Source organism: Rana temporaria, chromosome 1 (genome assembly GCF_905171775.1).
Source record: "Rana temporaria chromosome 1, aRanTem1.1, whole genome shotgun sequence".
NCBI classification, from domain to species: domain Eukaryota; kingdom Metazoa; phylum Chordata; class Amphibia; order Anura; family Ranidae; genus Rana; species Rana temporaria.
Window position 1 is genome coordinate 247,665,351 of NC_053489.1, and position 27,683 is coordinate 247,693,033.

Consider the following 27,683-nt stretch of genomic DNA (forward strand, 5'->3'; position numbering starts at 1 on the left):
ACAATTGATATTCTTACTTACCTTCACCCCATAATATATATATATGTGGTGGGGCATTCTATTTAATATTGTATTATCACCTAATATTTTGTCGGAACACAGGTCTGCTTTCACTTACTGTATTGACCACTAGACTATTACACGTTACCTCATACCCATTTGGGTTACTGTTCAAAACCCTAATGCAATAGGCTGCGCACACCTATGCACCTTGACCTTAAAAGAGACACATCATGTGTTGGACACAGATAACATTTATGTCCATTACCGCATATCTATTAAATATAAATATGAATAAGCTGTCATAAGGGTGCTGGATAAGAAAAGAAAAAGACCCCCCTCATTTAGTGAGGAGGTCTTTTTCTTTTCTTATCCAACACCCTTATATTAGCCTATTCCTATTTAGTAAATATGCAGTTATGTAAATGGGTGTTATCTGTGTCCAGCATATGAGGCGTTTCATTTAAGGTCAAGGTGTATGTTTATAAGTTTAAAACACCACTCTCTAATATAATAATAAAACATATATACACTCTGAAAGGTGATTATATGCCTTGGGGTTTGCATGTCAGGCCCATTATGCTTTAATACTATTGCTAATTTTCACAGGGGTAACCTAAAATTGAGTGACCCACTAAACATTCTATTTTTTATTTTCTAAAAAGGTAAATAGAAGGATTGATGAATAACTAGACAGACAGGTATTGTAATTTATTATACAAATTTGTCCACGTGCAAAGTTTAATGTAAGTTATTTAACTTCTAGCTATATTTGTATAAAGAAGTTCTCTTTTTCCTCGACGGGAGTCTCAATTTCCTAGTCGTGTTCCTCGTCAGGCTGGTTTTCGACGAGAAACACAATCGTGTGTATGTTAAGAAACCCGCGCACCTTCAGTAAAAGTAGCGTTTGTAATGGGGATAACACATTTTTCACGCTGTAAAAGACTGAAAAGTGCAAATCGTCTCTTACCAAACTTTTACTTAACACGCAGTAACATGAGATTAGCAAAAACAGCCCCAAGGGTTGTGCCAGTGGAATCAAACTTCCCCTGCCATTGTATGTTTTGTACGTCACCGCGTTTGAGAACGAGGAGATTGAGTTCCTTGACAAGCCTAACAAGGAACTCGTCGAGGAAAACGATGTGTCTTTTCTGACGAGTTCCTCGGTCGTGTGTACGAGGCCTGAGAGAAACACTGGCTGCTACGCTCTGTATACAAAAAATAAAGCTGCGCTCTAAAAAGTCCCAACAAGAAACAAGAAAATTGGGAAAAAAACATGTGATAATGACACAACACATGAATTAAGTGATATTAAAGTGACTGATAACTGATAAACCCAAAAATAAATTGGCCAATCACCATAAATATCATATATATAGTAACATAAAAATTAACAATATAGGTGAATTAGTCCATAAATTGTTGAGTGAATATGGTAAACAGTCTATAAAAGGTGAGTTGAGTGAAGAATAAAGATCCCCAAAAGACCAGATGATAACCAAGGTGACAAATTATCCACCAAACTTGGGAAAAAAAAGGTGCACACCTCCATCGTACAAAATATGAGCTTACCAGAAGCAAGCTTATTCCAAGCCTGCGGCTTTACCCAGCCAGGGTCCTGTGACCAGGAGATGGCAGCAACACGTCAGATAATCTAAGCTAACTGACCACAACAAGTCACCAGGGGGATATCAAAATAATTAGACAGGTCAATGGATCACCCAAAAGTAAGAGGAGGCTCACATAGTGTACAGACTAAATAAACCTACAAATTGAGGTTTATTATAAAAGCATGCACTTACATGTTAAAAACTTGCAGTACACAAATTCAAAAGCTGGTCTGGCAAACAAGCATACACCAGTCCACAAACGAGAGATAGCGTGATGGCGTCAGTACGTACAACCTCCCGATGCACGTTTCGTCATATCACACGGTATCCTTTTTTGCCTGCAATGCTCTGTAGTTGCTGCTCTGCAGTGCTAAACTGGTAACAGCATTATCAGTGAGAGGAGGGATCTGCAAAGCATGAAGAGTCCAATTGACTGAATCAGGAAGCAATGCACTATGGGAACTATAGTCTGGAGGAGGTGATCAGAAGCTTTTGAACTACAGTCCCCACAGAGAATATGGGCAGGAGGAGAAAAAGCTGTATTTTCCCAAGCAGTACAGGACACAACTTTCTCTTGCTGTTAGGGAGACCAGAGAATGCTCATTGCTGTCTACGGTGCACCATCACTGCTGCAGATTGGTGGTCTAAACAGGATCTGAAGTGCTGAGTTCAAGGATGCTGACAGACAGAGTTACCTGGGTGCACAGCAGGGAATGGACTAATCTCTGTGTGTGACCGGATGGTGAGCTGCTGCTGTGGTGATTTACTAGACCAAACCCTTTAGGAACTGACCATTCAGCCATCTAGTAGCCTTATTTGCTGACTGCAGGTGTGACTGGGACTGTACTCAAATACACCAACTGTACAACTGGGACCCAACACCAGCCGACTGAAGAGTGAGGACTAAAGACTACTAGTGTTGAGCGGAATACGCCATATTAGATTTCGCGATATATCACGAATATATAGACTAATATTCGTGAAATATTCGCTAAAATCGAATATTCGTGATATTTTATCCAAAAATTTTTTTGCTAAATTTCGTTAATGCTAATGCGAAATTGATTGCGAAATTCTGAAACATTCAATTTCATCTGCCCTTTGGAAAAAGTGTGGTTTTACGTAATGGACCCTGCAACTAACAACAAGGTATTAACAAAATAAATACATTATTATATAGATTTGAGGGTTTACTTTGACCAATTTGTATATTGATTAGTTTAATAAATATTGAATAACCATAGATTTAGAAAATACAGATCTCTCCTCTAGACTGACCTGTATTGAGTTAGGTAAAGATCAACCGCACACTGGGGCCCCTGATTCTGTTGAGTTAAAAAAAAGCCAAGTAAACCGTTTACGTTGACATCTCTTAAATGTCTTTATGTTAAACAGTTATTATTCTCATTAAAGAGGTGAAATGCAAATGATGACACGGGACAAAAGATGGAAAATTCTTTGAAGATGTGATACACTGGAAAAACACACAGAAACACTCCACTCTCTCTAGCCACCTTGTGAATCTGCACTGAAATACTGCTGGGAGTGATCTTATATACTGGTCGTGCAGGCAGGTTCCTATTGGTTGCTATGGAGGTTGCTAACCTCTGACAACTGTGGTAGGAGAACTCTGATTGGCTCTGATGCAAAAGAAGGGCGGAGAAAGTATTCGCGAATAATCGTAATACGAATATTCGCGATAGCGAATATTCGTCAACATAAAAGGATCGCCTCAGCTTAGCTACTCAGCCCAGGGTCTCTAATCATACCAGCAATGCTTTTAGACGTCGATGGAGATCACTAGGATGTGATCTGTTTTAAAAATAAATTTGAAAAAATGCGAATATTCGTAACAGCGAATTTTGGCCACGATATTCGAGTTATTCGCGAATAATCGAATATGCAATATTCGTAACGAATATTCGCAATACGAATATTCGTGAGCAACACTAAAGACTACCCCTTTAAAGCTGCTACACAGAGAATTGTACCTATTGTTTATGCTAAGGGGTACCTCTCAGGGGATATTGCACGTTTTCCTATCTATCTAGAGTGCACTCTAAACTAGTTATAGTAATATTATTCACATTGCAGTTAATACTTATATGTACTGTTTATTGCTGACTTTGCTGATTCATGAGTTAATTCCAGTCTATTGGTACAGAACTCTATTCTATGTTACTTAGGCATAGTGATTATACTGTCCAGCAGACTGTATCTGAACCAACCATCTGTATGCTCAAAGCACCATTTATTCTAACCTGGACCAATACATTGAGTTAATTTACCATTAAATGGTCTTGTGTCTATTTCCTGGTACTACTTCACAGCCAATTTAAAGGTATCTATACTTGTGTTCTTCTAAGTGCTTGCAGTAACTTTCATTCAACCAGGTGTGTCAGAGCAGCTGAGGTTGGCGCGCAAAGAGAAATTTATAATCCAAAAGGGTAATAGTAAACTGTTGAAAGTTTCCTGAATAGTCAAACCGCAAAGATGGATATCAGCGATCAGCCCTCCCGCAAGACAATCAGTACTCTCGGGCAAGTGCCCGTCTCACCCAACCGGTTCAGGCCTTGTCCTTCTACGGCACTCCGTCCACCGATCGGCAGTCACAGTCCGGTTAGCCAGCAGTCTCCGGTTCTCAGACAGGTCGCAGGGATACTGGGAACTCGCCCGTATTGTTTAATATATATCTTTGCCCTCTCTTTGAAATCATCAGTAACCAGAAGTTACTTTACAACTCCTATGCAGACGACACACAACTGTATTTCCGCATCTGCAACAAAAAGGATCATTCTCTTGGACTAGAGAAATGCCTTACTCTAATAGATAACTGGATGACAAACAGTTATCTTAAACTCAACGGTTCAAAAACAGAACTTCTCCTGTTTCACGCTAACTGGAAAAATCACCCCGCGTCAACATGGACTCCCCCGCCCATTCTGGGTAAAACTATCACCCCTAGCACAAAAGTCAAAAGTCTCAGAGTCATTTTCGATACCTACATGACAATGGATGCACAAATAGGGTCGGTAGTCAGCGGATCCCACCATCTGCTGCGCCTACTACGCAGACTCACGCCCTTTATCCCGAAAGAGGACATTGCAGTCGTGGTGGGAACAATCATCAATTCCAGACTCGACTACGCAAATGCCCTCTATCTAGGACTCCCCATATACCAAATCACTCGTCTGCAAGTCGTTCAAAATACGGCCGCTCGACTAGTGACTGGAAAAAAATCATGGGAATCAATCTCACCTTCACTGAGATCCCTTCATTGGTTGCCAGTAAAAGACAGAATCACTTTAAAGGCACTCTGTCTAATACATAAGTGTATTCAAGGAAACGCCCCCCAATATCTATGCGAAAAAATAAAAGCCCATGACCCCAATCGCATTCTGCGATCCACCAATCAAAACCTACTCCAGATACCCAAAGCCAGATACAAGTCCAAAGGAGATCGAAGATTTGCAGTCCAGGGACCTCGCCTGTGGAATGCACTACCAACCACCATCCGACTGGAGTCGGACCACTTGGCCTTCAGGAGAAAGATTAAAACCCATCTCTTCTGAGGTCAAGGGGTTCCTTACCAATGAAATGGATACAGCGCCCAGAGGCGATTCAGTTCGCATGTGTTGCGCTTTACAAGTCTCTCACTCACTCACTCAATGACTCCGGCAGAGGCTCCGTCTCTTTTTCTCAAAGCCGCTCCTGTCAGTGTCCTCCTGGGTTGACGAGGCGGTCCCGAGAGAGTGCGCCAAACACGTCCTCTCCCTTAAATTTCCTCCCCTAGCAGGCGGCGTGGAAGGCAAAGCATCTTGGGGTTGTACAGCTGCTCTCTGGGTAATGTAGTTTATTACAGGCCAGGGCAAATGGAGTCTCTTCTCTTCCTGAACTCAATCCTCCAACATTCTCTGCGGTACCAGAACAAAATGTAAACAACAGGTGGCTCTAACCCAACTCGGCCACCGGAGGGAGCTGAGATCCTTCACGATCAGCAATGGTGGTCTTTTATATCACATCAAAAAGGTGTTACCCCACTACATAAGGTTTAACAACTTCACGCAAAATGCTAGCTGCCATAACCCCAGTATTTTCAACAATGCTGTGCATTTCTTTTTAAGATAAGAGTGGCCTCCGTAACAGATTCGCTGCAAGATCACTTTTATCGGTGGCAGGAGAGGTGTCCACCCCCTCCCGCCGCGCTTCGGTCGTCTCCGCCGCTTACCAGACCCGCCGGTAGCAGCGGAGACGATTGCATCCTCTCCAGTGGATGCCTAGTTTCTGACTGAGAGGAAGATGGCCCCCGCTCGGCTACATAGCATGGGAGGGCGGAAGCGACGTCAAGCGTCACTTCTGCCCATAGCTCTTAAAGAAGATTTTTTTTTTTACCATGTGACATTTTTTTTATTGCATTTTAGTATAAATATGAGATCTGAGGTCTTTTTGACAACAAATGTCATATTTAAGAGGTCCTGTCATGTGTTTTTTTCTACTACAAGGGATGGTTACATTCCTTGTAATAGGAATAAAAGTGACCCAAAATTCGTTTTTTAAAAAGACAGTGTCAAAATAAAAAATTAAAAGTAAAATAAATAAGAAAACAAGGACTGTCCCAACGAGCTCACACGCAGAAGCAAACGCATATGCGAGTCGAGCCAGCAAATGAAAAAGGGTGTTCAAACCACGCCATGATCGTTAGAGCGAGAGCAATAATTTTAGTCCTAGATCTTTCAAAGTATACAAAAAAAATGGGCCAACTTTACTCTTGTTTTATTTTTTCTATTAAAAAAAGTGTTTTTTTTCAAAAAAAAGTGCGCTTGTAAGACTGCTGCGCAAATACGGTGTGACAGAAAGTATTGCAATGACTGCCATTTTATTTTCTAGGGTGTTAGATCCCCCAAACATTATATATCTATTTTTTCTAAGTAATTTTCTAGCAAAAAAAATATTTTAACTTGTAAACAACAAGTGTCAAAAAAAGGCTTGGGGCTGCAGTGGTTAACTTATCTAACTTGTGTTGAGGTCAAAGATGTTAATGTTGTGGAGGGATAGGGTGGTTCCTCTAAGTTTTTTTTTTGAGCAGATCTGAATAAGTGGTGGGTAGGGTGACCACGTGTCCCGGATTGCCCGGGACAGTCCCGCATTTTTCAGGTCTGTCCTGGGCACATTCATTGTAGGACAATACAGTGTCCCGGAATAAAACTGACACAGCCACCCCCCGGGCCAATCTGATGCCCCCAAAAAAGTCTGCCACATCACCACTTTACTCACTGACAGTACTTGTCCTGGCCGGGAATGCCTGGAGGAGCACAATCCCTGCTTGTGATTGGAGAAATCATAAATCCTTGTGTCCAATCACTTTGCTGTGATTCGTTACAGCACAAGGTGATTTTTGGGAAGGGAGGGTGTCCCTGAATGGTAGTTTGGAAATGTGGTCACCCCAGGGCTGGACTGGGACAAAAATTTGGCCCTGGACTTCATCCAGACTGGCCCACTTTGACATGTCTCTCCTATGGCGGCCGGACAACTCCTGCACCCCGCCCCCCCGGGCCACCTAAGCCCCTCTCCCCCTTCACTAGCCACTATCCGTTCTACTTTATTAGAGTAGAACGGTTGGTACTGGTATTCTTATAGGCAGTACCAGTGGGGAAGCTAGACATTATTTCACCTGGGGGGCAAAGAATCAGTTTGGTGTTTCCCCTTATGGGACAAGATTAGGCAGAAGTGAGAAACTCCCAGGCTATAGCTGTTGAGTCAGCTGTCTGTCCCCCCTGCTCCTCTGGTCCTCCCCCAGATTCTCTGTTCCCCCCAGGTGAGCGCTGCGGGGAGGGAGAGGAGGTGAGCTCTGCGGGGAGGTAGAGACAGAGGGGGAGGGGGGCGGCGGTCCGCTGTCACTGAAGCCAGCCCACTGAGCCATCGGCCCACCGGGAAACTCCCTGTAGTCCCAATGGCCAGTCCATCCCTGGGTCACCCTAGTGGTGGGATTCAGAGCAAAAAGCACAGAGCCACTTAGCATATAAAAATGTGCGGGAGGCCCAATATCTTTCTCCCATGCAGTAATATTCTCCACCAATGCAGCACATACATTGTAGAATTTAAGAGGTCAACTGAAGAAAATAAAAATGGCCATGGGAGAAACCTGTTTGGTGGCGACTCTCATTGTTAGTCCTGGTGTAGTAAGGTCTACACCCAGAACAAGGGAGAAGATGAAGTTGACTGGACAGTCTGATGGAAAACTGGACAGGTGGTAACCCTAAATCTTCATTTGAAGTTGAGACATAAACCAGAAGACATTGAGAAAGTGATTAAATATGGAAGCAGGGTAGGTACCCCAGTTTGACTTTTTTCTTTGGGTAGATTCACTAAAACTGGAGAGTGCAAAATCTGGTGCAGATCTGCATAGAAACAGATCAGCTTAAAGCTTTTTTTTGTCAAAGTTTAATTAAACAAGCTGAAGTTGGAAGCTGATTGGCTACCATGCACCGCTGCACCAGATTTTGCACTCTCCAGTTTTAGTAAATCAACCCAACACAAATTCAAACTAGGGTACCCACCCTGCTTCCACTGATAGCAAAAAATCTGAATATAGAGGTGCATTAGTTTGTGTCTTTCTGCCTGGAATTTAGTTGTAAGAATTCTAGGATATTTAATCATTTTATCAATGTCTTCAGGTTGATATCTCAACTTCAACAGAGCCAATCAGTAGTACTGTACTGCAGGAAGCATGCTTGCAGGAGGGTAGATAGAGTAAGAGATGGATGTACTTATAAATATGATACTTCTCCATTCACTGTCCAACCACAAGCTGGGTGTGGTGAGGTGATCTGTAATGCTCTGTACACACGATAGGTTAGTCTGATGAAAACAGTCTGATGGATTTTTCCATCAGTTATCCGATGAAGCTGACTGATGATCAGTCGTGCCTACACACCATCAGTTAAAAAAAACGTTCCTTTTAGAACGCGGTGACGTAAAAACACAACGACGTGCTGAAAAAAATGAAGTTCAATGCTTCCAAGCATGCGTCGACTAGATTTTGAGCATGCGTCGATTTTTAACCGATGGACGTGCCCACAGACGATCGTTTTTTTCTATAGGTTTTTTTATCCATCAGATAATTTTAAAACAAGTTCCTATGTTTTTAACCTATGGATAAATAACCAATGGGGCCCACACACGATCGGTTTGGTCTGATGAAAACGGTCCATCAGACCGTTTTCATCAGACTATCCTATCGTGTGAACGCAGCATAAGTGTTACTGAACTGCGCCAGAGAAAATCCAGGGCTTTTTTCCTACAAGGCAGGACTCATAGCTGTGCAAATCTTACAAAACCAAAAATCATTTGATAGGTAAATTAGCTTACCATGTCATCTGTGTATTTAGCTGTTTGCCCGGTGTTCAGCTTTAAATAGCTTGTGTTGTACAAATGTTGCACTAAACATTTGTTGTTTGTTGTGTTATCAGCTTAAAGAATACTGTATGTACTGTAAACCCAACATTTCATATTCCTGATATATGGACGCTGTACCATGAACAGACAGTCCCCGGGTTACAAACAGCTGACTTACAAATGACTCCTATTTACAAACGGGGGAAGACAACAGGAAGTGAGAGAAAATCTATCTCTGGGAAGAAAAATTCACTCCTGTAGTTATCATGGGAAAAATGTGTCTCCACTGAAGCTTTATCACCAATCCTTGTTTCCACAAGAACTCAAAATTTTCTAAATCGCATTGTCACAGGGTGACAAAGTGAGGCGAAATCTTCTGAACAGGGTCACAGACAGTTAGGCCCTGTACACGACCGGTTCATCCGATGAGAATGTAGAAAAAGGGGGGAAAACGGTTTCAAACCCCCCTTTCCTCATGGGATGGCAGCAGGACTAGGAAACAAGGCAGTGGCAGTTTCAAGTTCCCCTATCTCTGGGGGAGCTAGGCAGTTTTAGTCTGCACCTGGGGCTCACGTGTGCTTTGGAGTAAGTACACGTGAGTTTCCCGGTCTTTTTTGAGGGGTGACTGCACAGCTGGAAAAATCCAGTTCTAGCCAGCTGTTTTCAGGGCTATATAAGGCAGCCCCGGAGTGACCGGAATCAATTCGCCTCAGAGGATAGGTGCTGTGGTGTTCTAGAGGTTTTTCCTCACTGAACAAACAGTTTCCTCTGAGGCCAGAAGATGTCCCTTCTCCGTCAGATGATAGAAAGAGCGGGTGAAGACGGCGGAGAAGACTGGGTCAGGGAATGCCTGAACTTACCCAGGACGTCGGGTCAAGAAGCTCCGGTGGGAGCTGCATCGTCGGTGGTGGAAGCGGTCCGGTCGTCAGCGGAGAACATCTCGGCAGCGGGCGGCATCTGCGACTGTGAGCCTGTACTGCGTCCGGAGGAAGATGGAGTCGTTCCGCCGGAAGACGAATCGGATCGGGGGAGGAGCGTCAGCAGCAGGTCCGGTGACCGAAGTACGTCAGTGAAGAGGCGGCGCATGCCGTTGTTGTGGCTCTCCCCATCCCCACCACGACCGTCGGTATCCAAAGCCGCTGGAAAGAAGGCGAAAGGGCGCGGAAGAGGATCCGGAGCGGCGGTGAGCAGCAGAGCGGGCGCAAAGACCGGTGCACGGGTAAGGTATGACTCGGCTGGTTACCCAGCTGGAGGTGCCCACGGCAGTGGGGCGGGAGCGGTAGAAAGGAGTCCTGTGTTTCCCCAGATGACCGAGCCGGAAGATTGGCGTCAGGTGTCCAGGCAAGTAGAAGATGCCCTTAGTCTGGGAGCCATCGATGACGGCGCTTCCTTCAGCATGGAGGTCCAGCGGAGTGCGGAGGCTGTGTCAGCACAGGCCGGTTCGCAGAGACAAATACAAGGCCAGGGTGAGTCTGTCAATGTAACGTTATTATCTAACATGTCTGAACTGTTGGCTAACCTGGTAAAGGATGTTAACATTTTAAAAAACAAGCAAGTTTTGCCGCCACAAGATGCTGCTCTGGAGATTTGGGCACCATCTTGTGGTCAAATTGCAAATGACAAGGAAAAAACTACTGGAATCAATGTCTCATCTTCTTTCCAATCTGCACGGCTTCAGAATTTGCCTGAAACTTGCTTGAAAGTCCCTATACAGTGTGAGGTATCCCCATTGGGATACCATTTGTCTATAACAATAAAAGAAAAAATATGGAACGAAGAATTTATAGACATGTTATCATTGCTTCCTTCATCTAAGGAATTCATGTGTAAAGATAAGAAAGAAGACGATGACAGACGTAGACCGGTTACTAAATCTTTCAACAATTGGTTGCAATCATTTTGCATATTTTCAGGAGTTCTCTGTGAAAAATTTCCAAATAAAAGTACAGGTTTGTTTCAACACCTTGAAATAATTCTGGAAGCTTTTAAAAATTTTGGTGGCACCGCCTGGTACGCATATGACGAGGCGTTCCGCCAGAAATTGTCTGTACATCCGTCATTGAAATGGGGAGTAAAAGATGTCGGCTTATGGCTGAATCTTTTTCTCCCCCAGAAATCTACTTATGCAAGACAAGGTACGTCAGGATCACAGCCCTCACCAGCAGTATACAAAAAAGGCATTTGCTTTAACTTTAACGATGGACAATGCAAATGGCCAAATTCTTGTAGATACCGACACGAGTGTGCCTTTTGTTCAGGAACACACTCGGTGTCCAAGTGTTTCAAAAAAATGGCCGCAGCTAACCAGTCCACAGGACCCAATGTTCACAAAAGCAATCACACCAGTGAAGTGCCAAAATATGCTCCCATGGCTCCGAATGTACCCAGACAGGGAGATGGCTCAGCTGTTAATTAGCGGTTTCCTAGAAGGTTTTTTATTGCCTTCTTTTTTAGGCTCTGGCTGTAAGGTGAGTGACAATTTAAAATCTATTGAGTTATACCCTTCCATTGTTGCAGAAAAAATTGCGAAAGAAATTTTAGAAGGTAGGGTGGGGGGTCCATTTCAGTCTCCTCCTTTCCCAGATTTTAGGATTTCTCCTTTAGGAATTGTCCCCAAGAAGGAGAAGAATTCGTTTCGGTTAATACACCATCTATCATTCCCTAAGAATGATTCATTAAATGACCAAATAGATGAGGACATCTCGTCTGTCAGGTATTCCTCTTTTGAGGATGCTTTGGTCCTGCTCAGGAATTTAGGTCACAATGCGTTATTGGCAAAGGCAGATATCAAGTCTGCCTTTCGCCTTCTACCAATTCATCCCTCCTGTTTCAATTCGTTAGGTTTTTGCTTTCAGAACAAATTTTATTTTGATAAATGTCTCCCCATGGGGTGCTCTTTATCATGTTTTTATTTCGAAACTTTTTCTACATTTTTGGAATGGGTAGTGCGTAAGGAGTCAGGTTCCCAATTTATAATTCACTATCTAGACGACTTCCTGTTCTTGGGAAAAGCTGATTCGGACGATTGTTATAGATCTTTACATACATTTTTCGAAATTTGTAATTTTTTCGGGGTTCCTTTAGCACTTGAAAAGACAGCTTTGCCATCTACTTGTCTGGAGTTTTTAGGTATAACAATTGACTCAGAGCTAATGGAATTTCGGTTACCAGAAGCGAAATTGGATAAGTTGAAAGGGTTGCTGGTAGCGGTGCTCAGAAAAAAGAAGGTTTGTCTTAAAGATATGCAGTCGTTGTTAGGATCTTTAGCTTTTGCTACTAGAATAATGCCGATGGGTAAGGTATTTTCGAGGAAGTTATACCTTGCCATTTCAGGTTTGAAATCCCCCTTTTCACATATACGGGTCACATCTGACATGAAAGAGGACATTCTGGTCTGGTTACAATTCCTGCAACATTTTAATGGAAAGATGGTTTGGCAAAATGATTTTATTTCCAACAGGGAGCTCCTTCTGTTTACGGATGCTGCCGGTTCTTGCGGCTTTGGCGCCATATGGAGAAGCCATTGGTGTGCTGAACGATGGCACTGCAGCTGGAAACAGAAGGGTATCTTGAAAAATATAGTTTTCTTGGAACTGTTCCCCATAGTTGTGGCTCTTGAGCTGTGGGGGGCGGTTTTTAAGAATAAAAGAATCATTATTAGAACGGATAACAAGGGGGTCATGTTCGCGATCAATTGTTTGTCTTCCAAATCTCCGCCGGTCATTATCTTGCTCCGCCACGTTATTTTCAAATGCTTAAGTTTAAATATATGGTTGAAAGCGGTGCATGTGGCGGGGAAAGATAATGATTTGGCGGATGCTTTATCTCGCCAACAGATGGACCGTTTTTTTCGGCTTTTTCCGGAAGCGGATCTGACAGGTCTACATTGCCCTCCTCATTTATGGGAATTAGTCTGAAACCTGTGTCTGAGTATATCGTTAATTCTGTGGCCCACTCGACCTGGGTTGGATATCGATCGGCCTGGTTGATGTGGTTAGCCTTTTTGAACTCCTTACGACAGCCGGCTGGCATGTGCTCGGAATATTTAGTTTTGATGTTTGTGCAATCATTATTTGAAAAAAGTTATTCTTGGGCTTATATTAATAAAACTTTAGCGGGAGTGTCTTTCTTTTTCAAACTGAATGGTTTACCATCCTGTCTGAGTTTCTTTTCCGTACATCAAGCCTTAAAAGGTTACAAGAAAGGACATTTTACGCAGGATCGTCGGATGCCCGTGACACCGGCGCTTCTGAATAGCTTATGCGCGGTAACAGGACAGGTTTGTTTTTCTAATTTTGAGGCAATACTTTTCCAAGCTGTTTTTTCCTTAATGTTCTTCGCAGCGCTTCGGGTGTCGGAATTAAACATTATTCAAGTTTCAGATGTCTTTCTTTCCGACTCGGCGGTCCGATTATTTCTGCGGCGGTCTAAAACAGACCAGTTGGGTAAGGGCTGTTGGGTCGATTTGGCGGCTTGTGAAAGCTCGTTGTCATGTCCAGTTAAATTATTGCATAATTATATTAGTATAAGACCTGTTTTACCTCAGAATTTATTTATTCATGAGTCCGGTCGCCCTTTGACCAAATTTCAGTTTAATAGTGTGTTCCGCAAGTGTCTGAAGGCTCTTAATTTAAATACGGAGTTTTTATCTTCACATTCCTTTAGAATAGGGGCAGCAACGGAAGCTGCCAGGTTGGGTTTAGATTCCAATATAATTAAACAGGTTGGTAGGTGGAAGTCGGATCGTTATATGTTGTACGTTCGTCCTAACCAATCTTTCTAATTCATTACAGGTAACGTCCGAACGATTTGGATCGTTGGGCATTCCTTCATTTTTTGGGCTCATCAGAGAGCGGTTGATCGAATCTACACTAGCAATCTGGGCTTGGATCCGACACTTTTTAAAGTTATTTGGTTTGGTAGGAGGGGCATGTTATGGTCGGGTTTATTTTGGGAAATCAGTCAAATTCTGCGGCGTTTTTCTCCTCCAGATGTTTTCATTATACATCTGGGGGGGGAATGACGTTGGAAAACAGAGGACTTTGGACATCATCTTTCAAATTAGAGATGATCTCCATAGGCTGCAATTGTCTTTCCCTCGCACGGTTTTTGTTTTTTCAGAGATTGTGCAGAGGTTGAAATGGCTCTCCTTTCCCCCTCTGCGCCCTTTAGAGAAGATTAGGCGTCGCATAAACAGAGCTTTGTTAAAGTTACTTTCTCCTCTGGGTATTATTTGCTACAGACACACGGAATTAGAGGGGTTTATCCCTGGCCTTTTTAGGGCTGATGGGATTCACCTATCCGACATTGGATTGGATGTGTTCAATACAGGCTTAGGTTCCTGTATCGAATTGGCCGCGGTTGTGGGTGTTGGTGACAGGTGGGCCTGAAGTCCCCCCTGTCTTATGAATGTTTTTAATTCTTATGATAAATGCAGCCTGAGCCGTAGTGGTAGGCTGTTTTGAGTTACATTTTGGAATAAAGTTCAATAATTTGAATAAAGTGTAATGTTAAAACCTATAATAAAGCAGCCGCGGCCGTAATACCCCAGAGGAGTGTCTGTTATTTATTTATTTAAATTATTTAAGTTATTTATTTATATTATGGTCAAATGTTCCTGCTTGCTATCCCATGTAGAAAAAGGGGGGAAAACGGTTTCAAACCCCCCTTTCCTCATGGGATGGCAGCAGGACTAGGAAACAAGGCAGTGGCAGTTTCAAGTTCCCCTATCTCTGGGGGAGCTAGGCAGTTTTAGTCTGCACCTGGGGCTCACGTGTGCTTTGGAGTAAGTACACGTGAGTTTCCCGGTCTTTTTTGAGGGGTGACTGCACAGCTGGAAAAATCCAGTTCTAGCCAGCTGTTTTCAGGGCTATATAAGGCAGCCCCGGAGTGACCGGAATCAATTCGCCTCAGAGGATAGGTGCTGTGGTGTTCCCCCCCCCCTCCCTTTTGTTTAACTTTTGTCGCGAGCTGATATTATGAGGTGGTGTGTCACCTTTGCAATTATATGCATAGCAATGCTTTGTCATATATATTGCAAGGAGGGACAAGGGTATGTTATAAGTTATGTTTGAAGTTTACAAATGGATGTTTTTAATTCTTATGATAAATGCAGCCTGAGCCGTAGTGGTAGGCTGTTTTGAGTTAAATTTTGGAATAAAGTTCAATAATTTGAATAAAGTGTAATGTTAAAACCTATAATAAAGCAGCCGCGGCCATAATACCCCAGAGGAGTGTCTGTTATTTATTTATTTAAATTATTTAAGTTATTTATTTATATTATGGTCAAATGTTCCTGCTTGCTATCCCATGGTCCGACGCACTGTTTTCATCGGTCCACCGCTGAAGTGGCCTGATGGTCTGATGTGTGTACACACCATCAGTTCAAAATCCGATCGGGTCAGAACGCAGTGACGTAAAACACACGACGTGCTGAAAAAAACGAAGTTCAATGCTTCCAAGAATGCGTCGACTTGATTCTGAGCATGCGCGGGTTTTGAACCGATGCTTTTGTGTATTAACCATCGGTTTGGACCGATGGTCAGCGGTCCATCGGTCCGATTTTAAAGCAAGTTTTAACATTTTGGTCCGAAGGACAAAAGACCGATGGGCCGTACACACGGTCGGTTTGGACCGATGAAACTGAACCTCGGTCCATTCTCATTGGTTTTGACCGGTCGTGTGTACGCGGCCTTACAGCAGTGTTAACCATTCCCTATGCTATCCAAAAAACTTTGAATTTATTTTTATGAGGTGGGAGGCACACCTAAAAAATTTACCTGTTTCGACTTACAAACAAATTCAACTTAAGAACAAACCTACAGACCCTATCTTGTTTGTAAACCGGGGACTTCCTGTACTTGTATGAGAAAGTATCCTGTTCTCTTTATATTGTATTGCTTCCTTTGTGTGTTCCTGCCAGAGCCTCTGCTTTTCTATAAAAAAAATTCTTTCCCTTTTTCTCTTTTTTTTATTGCTTTTAAGTGTAAATGTGAGATCTGATGTATTTTAGACCCCAGATCTCACATTAAAGAGGTCCTGTCATGGGATGTTTACATTCCTTGTAATAGGAAAAAAAGTGACCCCATTTTTTTTTTAAAAGACAGTGTAAAAATCAAAAATCAAATAAATATTAATACGTTTTTTTTTTTTAAAGGGCCAGTCCTACCAAGTTTGTGCAAAGAATGGAACACAAATGTAAGTCGTGCCCACTTATGAAAACGGTGTCCAAACCACACATGTGAGGTATCGCCGCGATCGTTAGAGCGAGAGCAATAATCCTAGTCCAAGTTATCCTCTGTAATTTAAAACTGGTAACCTGTAGACATTTTTAAACGTCGCCTATGGAGATTTTTAAAGGGACAAAGTTTGTCACCATTCCACAGGCGGTTGCAATTTTGAAGCGTGATATGTTGGGTATCAATTTACTCGGCGTAACCATTATCTTTCACAATATAGCAAAAATTGGGCTAACTTTACTGTTGTCTTGTTTTAATTTTTTTTTTAAAAGTGCGCTTGTAAGACTGCTACGCAACTACGGTGTGACAGAAAGTACGTATATAAAGTATATAAGGTGCATATATCTATGTAATGTTTGGGGGTTCTAAGTAAATTTTCTATAAAAAAAAACCTGATTTTAACTTGTATACAACAAGTTTGAAAAATAGACCTGGTCCTTAAGTAATAAAACACCCTGGGCCAGATCCTCAAAAGAGATACTCCGACTTAACTGCTGTTCAGTCTGTGTGTAACTTTGGAAACGATCCTCAAAAGGCTTTTTCCAAAGTTAGACAGAAGATCCGGCATGTGTAATTGAATTACACTGCCGAATCTTAGGATGCAGTACCGCATCCGCCGCTGGGGGCATTTCGAGTCGAAATGCCGTTGCTAGTATGCAAATTAGCACTTAAGGCGATCCACAAAGCTTTCTAGCTTCCTTTTTGCGCCGTAAGTGTTATTTTGCAAGTGTAAAATTAGGGCTGGTTCTACAAAGTGTAAAGTTAGTCACACCTTGTAAAAGCCCATTCCAGCGACGGCATTTGGTATGCTTTCCCGAGGGAGAACTCCACGGCAATTTGTAAAAAACAAAACCGGCATGGATTCCCCCCCAGGAGCATACCAGGCCCTTAGGTCTGGTATGGGTTGTAAGGGGACCCCCCCTACGCCGAAAAATCGACGTAGGGGTCCCCCTACAATCCATTCCAGACCCGTATCCAAAGCACGCTACCCGGCCGGCCAGGAATGGGAGTGGGGACGAGCGAGCGCCCCCCCCCCTCCTGGGCCGTGCCAGGCCGCATGCCCTCAACATGGGGGGGTTGGGTGCTCTGCGGCAGGGGGGCGCACTGCGGGCCCCCCCACCCCAGAGCACCCTGTCCCCATGTTGATGAGGACAGGACCTCTTCCCGACAACCCTTGCCATTGGTTGTCGGGGTCTGCGGGCGGAGGCTTATCGGAATCTGGGAGTCCCCTTTAATAAGGGGGCCCCCAGATACCGGCCCCCCACCCTAAGTGAATGGATATGGGGTACATCGTACCCCTATCCATTCACCTGGAGGCAAAAAGTAAAAGTTAATAAACACACAACACAAGGCTTTTTAAAATATTTTATTTTTCTGCTCCGGAGGCCCCCCCTGTCTTCGTTATTAGCTCAATTACCAGGGGGGGCTTCTTCTTCCGCTCTCCGGGGGTCTTCCACTCTCCGGGGGTCTTCTCCGCTCTCCGGGGGGGCTTCTCCGGACTCCGGGGGGCTTCTTCCATCTTCTCCCCTCTTCCGCTCTTGTCTCGGCGAACCCCGGTTCTTCTGCAGCTCTCCGGTGCCTTCTTCTTCAGCGCTGGCTGCCTGCTATCTGTGTGTGTTAGCTCGATTTCAAACAGGCAGCCGGCGCGGTCTTCTGTGGCGTCAGGGTCTTCTCTTCCTTTCTTCCGATGTTGCCTCGTCGCCTGTTGTCGCTGTAATGATGGAAGCGCGCCTTGCATCCCATTTATATAGGCATCACCGTCCCATCATGCTCCGGCAGGTACCCACGTGGTGGGTGCCTACCCACGTGCACCCACCACGTGGGTACCTACCGGAGCATGATGGGACGGTGATGCCTATATAAATGGGATGCAAGGCGCGCTTCCATCATTACAGCGACAACAGGCGACGAGGCAACATCGGAAGAAAGGAAGAGAAGACCCTGACGCCACAGAAGACCGCGCCGGCTGCCTGTTTGAAATCGAGCTAACACACAAACATAGCAGGCAGCCAGCGCTGAAGAAGAAGGCACCGGAGAGCTGCAGAAGAACCGGGGTTCGCCGAGACAAGAGCGGAAGAGGGAAGAAGCCCCCCGGAGTCCGGAGAAGCCCCCCCGGAGAGCGGAGAAGACCCCCGGAGAGTGGAAGACCCACGGAGAGCGGAAGAAGAAGCCCCCCCTGGTAATTGAGCTAATAACGAAGACAGGGGGGTGCATCCGGAGCAGAATAATAAAATATTTTAAAAAGCCTTGTGTTGTGTGTTTATTAACTTTTACTTTTTGCCTCCAGGTGAATGGATAGGGGTACGATGTACCCCATATCCATTCACTTAGGGTGGGGGGCCGGTATCTGGGGGCCCCCTTATTAAAGGGGACTCCCAGATTCCGATAAGCCTCCGCCCGCAGACCCCGACAACCAATGGCAAGGGTTGTCGGGAAGAGGTCCTGTCCTCATCAACATGGGGACAGGGTGCTCTGGGGTGGGGGGGCCCGCAGTGCGCCCCCCTGCCCCAGAGCACCCAACCCCCCCATGTTGAGGGCACGCGGCCTGGCACGGCTCAGGAGGGGGGGGGCGCTCGCTCGTCCCCACTCCTTTCCTGGCCGGCCGGGTAGCGTGCTTTGGATACGGGTCTGGTATGGATTGTAGGGGGACCCCCTACGTCAATTTTTCGGCGTGGGGGGGGGTCTCCTTACAACCCATACCAGACCTAAGGGCCTGGTATGCTCCTGGGGGGGGAACCCATGCCGGTTTTTTCTTTGAAAATTGGCATGGAGTTCTCCCTCAGGAATGCATGCCGCTGTCATTTTTTTTTTTCCCCGACGCAACTTTTTTAAGCCGTCGCGATCCTCAAAACTCGGCGTAATGTAACTTCGCGCATGCGCAGTACGGCCGGCGCGGGAGCGCGCCTCATTTAAATGGGACTCGCCCCATTTGAATAGGAACGCCTTGCGCCGGCGGAATTTTAGTTACACAGCCTGAAATTTCTAGATAAGTGCTTTGTGGATCAGGCACTTAGGTAGAAACTTTAAGGCAGTGTAACTTAAATTGGATTTTTTAAGTTACGTCAGGTTTTTGTGGATCTGGCCCCCTTTTTTTTAATGATTTTTTTTATCATTTTCTATATGCGGGCACACATACACAAAGCTCTGATTTCTCACTCTCGGTGTGGCTGACGCAGTTGGTGGGTGGGGATTTTTACCCCCTCTGACATCAGCTAGAGCAGTGGAGACTGGCAGGTGATGTTGCTGTTCTACTGTTCACTATTATCAGCCCTGAGCCCTCCACAGTTCACAGAGATAACACAGCTTTCAGTTGCAAGACTCAGTCCTAATGCCTTCTTTATGCATACTCTGCAATGTTTTCTTGCATAAACTGACTAAACCACAGTTCTTACTTACATTTTAGTAAATTAGGGTTTGATATTAGGATTTAGTTTGCCAATATTACCTTGCTTTAGGGCAAGGGTCTAAAAAGTTTCTGTCTCAAAATATTGTAAAGCTCCCTAATTTTAAAAATAGCATGAACTCTTGTATGTGGATATTTCTGTACATTGTTTATTTGGTGCAGTACCATACAAGCAATATAAATAACACACACATTCCTAAAAAATATATTAACACGTACATTTTTAACACACTTATCAAGGTTTAAACAATAAAAAATGGATGGATTGCTTTAAAGATGTGATGCAGAGCAGTTTAAAACATTCTTACCAAAGCAAAATATATTCAACATATGATGATAATAATAGGGACATTATATATAAGTTAGAGAATTAAGGTTTTTTTATGATCAACTTTTCAGATCACATTAAACAACATACTTGAGGACAAGTAAGCAAATGAAAACATATTTATGAATGCATTACAGATAGTGCTATATACATCGTACCATACATACCAGTTTTATTGGTCTTATTCTGTATTCACAGCTGGGTTCTCCTGTCTAGGCTGTCTTGTAAAGCAACATTTGTGCAGGGTGGACAGTTGTTATAAGTTCCTTATCCCTTCCTGTGATGAAACTACTGTTAATTACAACATTGTGAAATGCAGGACAAACAATGCATAAAAGAACAAAAATTACGTATTCAGTACCGATGTCACTTCCTAAAAACAAAACAAAACAAAACAAATTGATATTTTTTCCATGCTAAAATATATTTAACATGAGTATATGTTGTGTTCACAACAACTATTCAATATGTTATACTAATACTAGCACATCAATATGTTATACTAATGCTAGCACATCAATATGTTATACTAATGCTAGCACATTGATATCTCACAAAAAGATTCAGTGTGCCAATGGTCCCAGAAAATGATCTCTGCTTGTAATGAGAACAGATACGGTCTTTTTGAAAAAAAAAAAAATGAATAAATATACTGTAACGGTCACCACCGTTTACGACCTTCCATCAACCCACGACAGCTCATCTGACACTCCAACCGTCCAACAGACATCAGACATCCCATTTCCCAGAATAACGAGACTTGCTCCATTACTGGTTTCAAATGCAAGACAACTTTAATGGTTAGCTCTCAAGTTTATATACAGTTTTCAAGGCATGGTTCAGTGATCACAGGAACAATCAAACTCTCCACCCACACACTGGGGGGGCTTCAATACACCTTCAGATGGCTAATTGCTAAACATTCTAGACATCTCGGCGCCGGGCTATAATTATCATGACCTAATCACTGCAAATTCCTTCATTAACAGAATTCAAACAAAACACCCTCACACAATGAATCCCCCTCAATCCACATCTTTAGACAGACGTTCTGTCTCCGCATACAGCTTGACAAGTTCCATTCCACACACACAACAGTATTTAGCATACATAATGAGAGATCCTGGACCAGACTCAATTAGCATGTCCACAGTCTACACAGAGAGATGAGTCATAGAATAAACCAACACTTTGCAATATCTCCTGCATTATGAGCTATCAGTAATGTCCCCTGTCCTGTAATTTAGGATATAATTTCTCAGTCACCCTATGGCCCTATCGGACATAAGGTGACCCTAGACATAAGATTTATTAATGACGCTGGCACAGGAGTACCCCTCATCCTTCCAAAGTCTCTGTTTGTCCCGGGTCATTCCGTTACATCTCTCCCCTTTCGGTGGGAGACTAACACAGGAGGGAACCCCAAACGGGTTGACTCCGAAGTTAGTCAGTAGTACCAGTCCTTCTATGCTGGTATCCATACCGTACCCAAAATAAATTGCTCCAAACAGAGCATTACTCACCCCGCCAACCTCTGCCTCTCTCAGAGAACATGCTTGCCGCTGAGGAGAGGCCTGGACTGGTCCTTCTCCCTGGAGTCCTTTCAGCTGCTGGAGAGAAGACAGGGTGACTGGGCTCAGTCCATCATGTTGTTGGGGATCTGGGCCAACTGGCCTCCATCCCTGGGGTATACCAGTGGAGACTAAAGTCCCATCCACTGGTGGTAGAAAATCCCCTGATGCTTGCAAAGCAAAGCCGACATCCTCCTGTCTCGGTGACGCACCATTTTCTGGGGTTGTGTCAGTGAAAACTGAAGTCCCATCCACTGCCCCAGGAACGCCCTCTTCCATTAAGTGAGAGCAGAGGCTTGTGGCACTCTGCTCTGTTGCCAGCTCTTCTGCTGGGTTGCTTTGCGTGGAGACCACAGTCCCATCCACTGCCCCAGGAACTCCTTCTTCCGTTAGTTGAGAGCAGAGGCTTGTGGCACTCTGCTCCGTTGCCAGCTCTTCTGCTTGGTCGCTTTGAGGGGAGACCACAGTCCCATCCCCCGATGTCAGCTCAAGCTGCAGTTGTGTGCAGCAGCCAGTAGCATCCTGCCCTGCCGCCAGTGATTCAGCTAGGAGTAAATGCTTTACCACCACAGCTTGTTGCTGGGGAGAGGGGCCAACTGCCCCGGCTCCCTGGAACTCCGCTTCCATGGTGACTGGCATTTGTACCTCTCCCCTCTCTTCAGTTGGTGCTGCTGTGACTTCTGCTGCTGCAGCATCTATTTGCTGTAGCCAAGTGGCATCCACAGCCACTATAACCTGGTCTATGATCTCCGGTGGAGGATTAGGTCCATACTGTGCCAGTCCACGTTTAACAGCCCGGTCAAAAAACTCTTCCTCGGGTGTCCTGTCTGTTATGCTGGGCCTTTCTGTTACGCTTGGCCTTTCAGCTCTCTCCATTTGGACAAGCTCTGTAATAATGTCCCTTCTCTTACGATTGCAGGCCGATCTGCCCCGGCTCTCCAGTAAGTCCTTGAGGGAAGAGAGCTTCAGCCGTTCATACAGCGTCTCCATTGTCCTGTGTCCTTGTAGCCGTCCTTCTGATGATGGAAACATCCCACTGCTGTGCCACCACTTGTAACGGTCACAACCGTTTACGACCTTCCATCAACCCACGACAGCTCATCTGACACTCCAACCGTCCAACAGACATCAGACATCCCATTTCCCAGAATAACGAGACTTGCTCCGTTACTGGTTTCAAATGCAAGACAACTTTAATGGTTAGCTCTCAAGTTTATATACAGTTTTCAAGGCATGGTTCAGTGATCACAGGAACAATCAAACTCTCCACCCACACACTGGGGGGGCTTCAATACACCTTCAGATGGCTAATTGCTAAACATTCTAGACATCTCGGCGCCGGGCTATAATTATCATGACCTAATCACTGCAAATTCCTTCATTAACAGAATTCAACAAAACACCATCACACAATGAATCCCCCTCAATCCACATATTTAGACAGACGTTCTGTCTCCGCATACAGCTTGACAAGTTCCATTCCACAATCACACAACAGTATTTAGCATACATAATGAGAGATCCTGGACCAGACTCAATTAGCATGTCCACAGTCTACACAGAGAGATGAGTCATAGAATAAACCAACACTTTGCAATATCTCCTGCAATATGAGCTATCAGTAATGTCCCCTGTCCTGTAATTTAGGATATAATTTCTCAGTCACCCTATGGCCCTATCGGACATAAGGTGACCCTAGACATAAGATTTATTAATGACGCTGGCACAGGAGTACCCCTCATCCTTCCAAAGTTTCTGTTTGTCCCGGGTAATTCCGTTACATATACTATTTACTATATGCACTGTATTCTGTGGCATGAAGGGATTTTGTCAAGCAAGTTTGTAAGCTTCCAGATAGGCCAAACTTAAGTAATTTGTTTAAAATCTTTAACACATGTTATAATTAGAGATGAGCTTTATGTTCAGGTCGAACATGAGTTTGACTCGATCTTTGGCTGTTTGCCCGTTCGCTGAATAGCGCCAAATTCGAGCGGCATGGAACGTCTCATAATGCACCGTGACATTGCAGTGCATTGCTGTCTGATGATTGGCCAAGCATTCTTTGGCCAGTCACAGCGCTGTCAGCAAAGAGAGCCATAATCGGCCAAAGGCAGGGTGCCTTTGGCCAATTATGGCTCAGGGGGTTAAGTCCACGCCCCACACTATATAAGGCCGCCTGCACGTCGGTCCTGTGTAGTGTGTTGCTGGCATTGACCGAGAGAGAGTGTCATTTCATTTAGTTTGAGCAAGCAGGCGATTCAGTTAGCGGCAGTGTATTTAGTATATATATACACATCCAGGCTTTGCATATATACATACTGTAACCTGTGTAGCTAGGTCTGACTGCAGGTTATTCCTGTTGTACATGTTCAAATACACTTTCAGGCAGGCGACTCAATGAGCTGCAGTGCATTTAATATATATATATACAGGCTTGTGTGTGTATATATATATATATATATATATATATATCTCCACTGCATTCTAGTCTAGCCAAGCCTATATCTGACTGTAGGCCATTCCTGGTGTACGTGTCCAAATACACTTTCAGGCAGGCGGGCGGCTCAGTGAGCTGCAGTGCATTTAATATATATATATATATATATATATATATATATATATATATATATATATATATATATATATATACACAGGCTTGTGTATATATATATATATATATATATATATATTGTAAGGGGTTAGCTCGGTAGCGGGGTGTATGACCTTCTGAGTGGGTTCACTACACACTGAATTATACAGAGAGGCAGCCGTGAGTGGTTGAAAAACAAGGGTTATGGTTTATTCTTCCATATTGCTGGAAACAAGTGCAAGCATCAAAACAGCATAAACAAAATAAAACATAAAATAAACCCTGGCCACTTGGGCCATCTACCTTCACAACACAGGAACCTACCTATGGAGTCTGGCACAGCCTACTGCTGGGCAGACACTGCTGATCGTCCAGCAGAAAACAATAGTCTTTTTTGATTTTCTTATCACACAGCAAAGATATTAACAACCACTTCACCTTCAGAAGTCTTCCTCAGCTCACTGCTCTCCTTAACTCAACAAGCTTCAGGATGCAGCATTGAGTAGTAGTCCTCTGGACAATTTATAGAGGCCTTAATTTCCTCATTCTGAACAGCTGAAGCTATCCAACGTTCTTAAACCTTTCTGGCTACCTCTGCAGCCGACACCTTATAGTAATTGGCGATTTTCTAAACAAGGCAGAAATGTATCTCCCGTCTGTGACAACACCCCCAGATTTACCTGGCTTCCTGTCACATACACCCCCTCTTGTTTTAACCCTAGGGTTGGGACACAGGTTGCCAGGCACGCATGTACTCGGGACAAACCATCTGCATTCCCCATTTTAAGACCGGGGCGATGTGTTACCACACAACTAAATTCCTGAAGGGCCAGGAACCACCTATTTCTTCTCCTATTGGTCTCCTTGCTTTGTGACATCCACTTCAATAGGGCATGATCCGTCACCAGTTCAAACTGTCTACCCACAAGGTAGTACGGGAGAGAATCCAAAGTCCATTTCACCGCCAAACACTCTTTCTCAATGGTGGCATAATTCTCCTCATGGGCCTTCAACTTTTGGCTGAGGTAAAGAACAGGGTGTTCCTCCCCCTTAATAACCTGGGACAGTACAGCTCCTAACCCCACATTTGACGCATCTGTCTGAACCACAAAGTCCCGTGAAAAATCACTCGAATTTAAAACTGGATGACTACATAAGGCCTGTTTTAAAGGCTGAAAAGCTGTTTCTGCTTCGGGAGTCCATTTGGTCATGACAGACTCCTTCCCTTTGGTCAAATTGGTCAGGGGAGCAACCTGTGAGGCAAAATGGGGGATAAAACTGCGATAATAACCCGCAATCCCCAAAAATGCACGAACCTGTTGCTTATTGGCGGGACGTGGCCAATCCTGAATAGCCTCAACTTTGTTTATCTGGGGCTTGATTAGACCTCTTCCAATGGTATACCCCTGATACTTCGCCTCTTCTAACCCAAGGGTACATTTTTTGGGATTGGCTGTAAACCCGGCTTCCCAGATGGAATCCAACACAGCCTGACCTTTTGGTAAGTGTGAGTCCCAATCCTCACTGTGGATGACCACATCATCGAGGTATGCAGCAGCATAGGCTCGATGAGGCCGAAGGGTCTTATCCATGGTGCGTTCAAACGTGGTGGGAGCATTCTGTAACCCAAAAGGCATCCTCCGATATTGAAAAGATCCTTCTGGAGTTACAAATGCTTTTTTTTCCCTGGCCGAGGAGAGGAATTTGCCAATAACCCTTAATCAGGTCTAACGTCGTCATGTACCGGGCAGTGCCTAGGCGATCAATCAGTTCATTTATGCGGGGCATAGGATAGGTGTCAAACTTAGTGATTTTATTCAGGTGGCGAAAATCATTACAAAACCGCCAACTTCCATCTGGTTTGGGTACTAAGACAATGGGACTGGACCAATCACTATTTGACTCTTCTATCACCTCTAGCTCAAGCATTTTTTTTACTTCCTGGCGAATTGCCTCTCGCCAGGCTTCTGGAATTCGATAAGGCTTCAACTTGATCTTATCCCCTGGTGTGGTGATAATGTCATGTTCTACTCCGGAGACCCAACCTGGCAAGTCTGAAAACTTCTCCCTATTTTGGAGCACAAACTCTTTACCCTCCTGTTGCTGAATTTTGGACAGAGTCTCCGCTATCCCAACTTCAGGGACAGCCAGGTTAAACGGAGCAGAAGATCAGGTAGTCTTAGCGACCAAGGACTCTCTATCCTTCCATGGTTTCAACAAGTTCACGTGATAGAGTTGCTCAGGTTTTCGTCTTCCCGGTTGGCTAATTTTATAATTCACCACCCCCATTTTCTCCAACACTTCATAGGGACCCTGCCATTTGGCTAGGAATTTACTTTCGACCGTGGGGACCAGCACCAACACCCTATCACCAGGTGCAAAGGAACGGACCTGGGCCCCACGATTGTAAATCCTTTGTTGAGCCAACTGGGCTTGAGCTAAATGTACCTTCACAATCGGCATCACTTGGGCAACTCTATCTTGCATTTGTGCCACATGTTCAATCACACTTCGATGAGGGGAACTCTCACTCTCCCATGTTTCCCTGGCAATGTCCAGTAAGCCCCGGGGGTGCCTTCCATACAATAACTCAAATGGAGCGAACCCTATGGACTATTGGGGAACCTCTCTTATGGCAAACATCAGATAAGGTAGCAGATAATCCCAATTCTTTCCGTCTTTATCCACCACCTTCCTCAACATTTGTTTTAAGGTTTTATTAAACCTTTCCATTAACCCGTTTGTTTGAGGGTGATATACTGATGTACGTAATTGGGTCACTTTCAGGTGTTTACAAAGTTCTCTAGTCACCCTAGACATAAACGGGGTGCCCTGGTCAGTTAAGACTTCCTTAGGGAGACCCACAAGGCTGAAAACCTGAAATAACTCTTTAGCAATGGTTTTAGCAGAGGTGTTTCTGAGAGGAATCGCTTCTGGGTAACGGGTGGCATATTCCATTATTACCAAGATGTGATGGTGCCCTCTAGTGGACTTCAGTAAGGGGCCAACCAAGTCCATGGCGATCCTCTCAAAAGGGACCTCAATAATGGGCAGGGGTACCAACGGACTGCGGAAATGTGACATGGGTGCAGTAATCTGACACACTGGACAGGAAGAGCAGTACTCTTCCACTTCCTTAGTGATCCCAGGCCAATAAAACCTCTGGGTGATTCTCTCCCAGGTTTTTTCTGCTTCCAAATGTCCCCCAAGAATGTGCCCATGGGCCAGTTCCAACACCATCTTGTGGTACGATTTAGGCACTACCAGTTGCTCAATGGTGTCCTCTATCCTCTGTGACACTCGATATAACAGGTCCCTTTCACTACATTCTCCCGGGCTCTTAGCAATGTGGGGTCCCTCAATTGCTCAGTGACAAAATTTTCTCTGTGCACCTCGAGGTCATCAAACCCTATCGGCCGTTGTTCCTCTTCTGAGGTAGCTGGCTCCTCCCTAGGGACTGGTGTTTGCCCTGCTAAGACTGAGAATGGAAACTCAGGAGAATCCTCACAGTTAGAGGATTCTGGAGTAGATGGTTAAGGCTCAGAAGA

At 44.4% G+C, this 27,683-nt stretch overlaps 1 protein-coding gene across 1 annotated transcript in view; it reads right to left on the reverse strand.

Moving 5' to 3' along the window:
• LOC120940256 overlaps window positions 1-20,281 on the reverse strand; it is a 70,097-nt gene extending 49,816 nt beyond the window's left edge. Inside the window, exon 1 of the mRNA XM_040353000.1 lies at window positions 20,142-20,281. The gene's annotated coding sequence lies outside the window, so the exon portion shown is untranslated. The remainder of the gene's footprint in view (window positions 1-20,141) is intronic.
• Between the last annotated feature and the right edge of the window lie 7,402 nt (window positions 20,282-27,683).